We start from the raw sequence: 2,500 nt of genomic DNA, 5'->3' as shown, positions 1-2,500 counted from the left end.
GTCACGCCCGATCTCGTCTGATCTCGGAAGCTAAGCAGGGTCGGGCCTGGTTAGTACTTGGATGGGAGACCGCCTGGGAATACCAGGTGCTGTAAGCTTTTTTGATTTAAAAAAAAAAAAGAGTCCCTAAGCTTCTTCAGAAAGCCTTTAAAAGTCTCTGAGATTCTTCAGAGAGCATGAAAGAGTTTGAGTTTTTTCAAAAGTTCCTCTTAGTTTAAAAAAAAAGACTCACTGAGCTTCTGCAGAAAGCCTTTAAAAGTCTCTGAGATTCTTCAGAGAGCATGAAAGAGTTTCAGTTTTTTCAAAAGTTCTTCTTAGTTTAAAAAAAAGACTCACTGAGCTTCTTCAGAAAGCCTTTAAAAGTCTCTGAGATTCTACAGAGAGTATGAAAGAGTTTGAGTTTTTTCAAAAGTTCTTCTTAGTTTTCTTCATTAATGGTCTAACCTTTTAAATAGCCCAATTTTGGCAGCAGTTTACGCTTACGGCCATACCACCTTGGTCACGCCCGATCTCGTCTGATCTCGGAAGCTAAGCAGGGTCGGGCCTGGTTAGTACTTGGATGGGAGACCGCCTGGGAATACCAGGTGCTGTAAGCTTTTTTGATTTAAAAAAAAAAAAAAAAAAGAGTCCCTGAGCTTCTTCAGAAAGCCTTTAAAAGTCTCTGAGATTCTTCAGAGAGCATGAAAGAGTTTGAGTTTTTTCAAAAGTTCTTCTTACTTTAAAAAAAAGACTCACTGAGCTTCTTCAGAAAGCCTTTAAAAGTCTCTGAGATTCTTCAGAGAGCATGAAAGAGTTTGAGTTTTTTCAAAAGTTCTTCTTAGTTTAAAAAAAAAGACTCACTGAGCTTCTGCAGAAAGCCTTTAAAAGTCTCTGAGATTCTTCAGAGAGCATGAAAGAGTTTGAGTTTTTTCAAAAGTTCTTCTTAGTTTAAAAAAAAAGACTCACTGAGCTTCTTCAGAAAGCCTTTAAAAGTCTCTGAGATTCTTCAGAGAGCATGAAAGAGTTTGAGTTTTTTCAAAAGTTCTTCTTAGTTTTCTTCATTAATGGTCTAACCTTTTAAATTGCCCAATTTTGGCAGCAGTTTTCGCTTACGGCCATACCACCTTGGTCACGCCCGATCTCGTCTGATCTCGGAAGCTAAGCAGGGTCGGGCCTGGTTAGTACTTGGATGGGAGACCGCCTGGGAATACCAGGTGCTGTAAGCTTTTTTGATTTAAAAAAAAAAAAGAGTCCCTGAGCTTCTTCAGAAAGCCTTTAAAAGTCTCTGAGATTCTTCAGAGAGCATGAAAGAGTTTGAGTTTTTTCAAAAGTTCCTCTTAGTTTAAAAAAAAAGACTCACTGAGCTTCTGCAGAAAGCCTTTAAAAGTCTCTGAGATTCTTCAGAGAGTATGAAAGAGTTTGAGTTTTTTCAAAAGTTCTTCTTACTTTAAAAAAAAGAGTCCCTGAGCTTCTTCAGAAAGCCTTTAAAAGTCTCTGAGATTCTTCAGAGAGCATGAAAGAGTTTGAGTTTTTTCAAAAGTTCCTCTTAGTTTAAAAAAAAAGACTCACTGAGCTTCTGCAGAAAGCCTTTAAAAGTCTCTGAGATTCTTCAGAGAGCATGAAAGAGTTTCAGTTTTTTCAAAAGTTCTTCTTAGTTTAAAAAAAAGACTCACTGAGCTTCTTCAGAAAGCCTTTAAAAGTCTCTGAGATTCTACAGAGAGTATGAAAGAGTTTGAGTTTTTTCAAAAGTTCTTCTTAGTTTTCTTCATTAATGGTCTAACCTTTTAAATAGCCCAATTTTGGCAGCAGTTTTCGCTTACGGCCATACCACCTTGGTCACGCCCGATCTCGTCTGATCTCGGAAGCTAAGCAGGGTCGGGCCTGGTTAGTACTTGGATGGGAGACCGCCTGGGAATACCAGGTGCTGTAAGCTTTTTTGATTTAAAAAAAAAGAGAGTCCCTGAGCTTCTTCAGAAAGCCTTTAAAAGTCTCTGAGATTCTTCAGAGAGCATGAAAGAGTTTGAGTTTTTTCAAAAGTTCCTCTTAGTTTAAAAAAAAAGACTCACTGAGCTTCTGCAGAAAGCCTTTAAAAGTCTCTGAGATTCTTCAGAGAGCATGAAAGAGTTTGAGTTTTTTCAAAAGTTCTTCTTAGTTTAAAAAAAAAGACTCACTGAGCTTCTTCAGAAAGCCTTTAAAAGTCTCTGAGATTCTTCAGAGAGCATGAAAGAGTTTGAGTTTTTTCCAAAGTTCTTCTTAGTTTTCTTCATTAATGGTCTAACCTTTTAAATAGCCCAATTTTGGCAGCAGTTTTCGCTTACGGCCATACCACCTTGGTCACGCCCGATCTCGTCTGATCTCGGAAGCTAAGCAGGGTCGGGCCTGGTTAGTACTTGGATGGGAGACCGCCTGGGAATACCAGGTGCTGTAAGCTTTTTTGATTTAAAAAAAAAAAAAAAAAAAAAGAGTCCCTGAGCTTCTTCAGAAAGCCTTTAAAAGTCTCTGAGATTCTTCAGAGAGCATG

At 38.3% G+C, this 2,500-nt stretch overlaps 5 non-coding genes across 5 annotated transcripts in view; all 5 read left to right on the top strand.

Moving 5' to 3' along the window:
* The window catches only part of LOC143755809 (5S ribosomal RNA), a 119-nt gene extending 21 nt beyond the window's left edge, over nucleotides 1–98 (top strand). Inside the window, exon 1 of the ribosomal RNA XR_013209538.1 lies at nucleotides 1–98. This exon is cut by the window's left edge and continues 21 nt beyond it. This is a non-coding gene — a ribosomal RNA (5S ribosomal RNA).
* A 379-nt stretch (nucleotides 99–477) lies between these two features.
* On the top strand, nucleotides 478–596 carry LOC143755807 (5S ribosomal RNA). Its single transcript, XR_013209536.1, has one exon. It is a non-coding gene; the product is annotated as a 5S ribosomal RNA (ribosomal RNA).
* A 490-nt stretch (nucleotides 597–1,086) lies between these two features.
* LOC143755806 (5S ribosomal RNA) lies at nucleotides 1,087–1,205 on the top strand. Its single transcript, XR_013209535.1, has one exon. It is a non-coding gene; the product is annotated as a 5S ribosomal RNA (ribosomal RNA).
* Nucleotides 1,206–1,793: 588 nt separating this feature from the next.
* On the top strand, nucleotides 1,794–1,912 carry LOC143755805 (5S ribosomal RNA). The gene has a single exon (XR_013209534.1). It is a non-coding gene; the product is annotated as a 5S ribosomal RNA (ribosomal RNA).
* A 379-nt stretch (nucleotides 1,913–2,291) lies between these two features.
* LOC143755804 (5S ribosomal RNA) lies at nucleotides 2,292–2,410 on the top strand. Its single transcript, XR_013209533.1, has one exon. It is a non-coding gene; the product is annotated as a 5S ribosomal RNA (ribosomal RNA).
* Nucleotides 2,411–2,500: the final 90 nt, after the last annotated feature.

The sequence above is a fragment of the Siphateles boraxobius genome, unplaced genomic scaffold, assembly GCF_051911475.1.
Source record: "Siphateles boraxobius isolate OS27281-9 unplaced genomic scaffold, OSU_SipBor_1 296, whole genome shotgun sequence".
NCBI classification, from domain to species: domain Eukaryota; kingdom Metazoa; phylum Chordata; class Actinopteri; order Cypriniformes; family Leuciscidae; genus Siphateles; species Siphateles boraxobius.
This window is presented reverse-complemented; position numbering and strand designations above follow the sequence as displayed.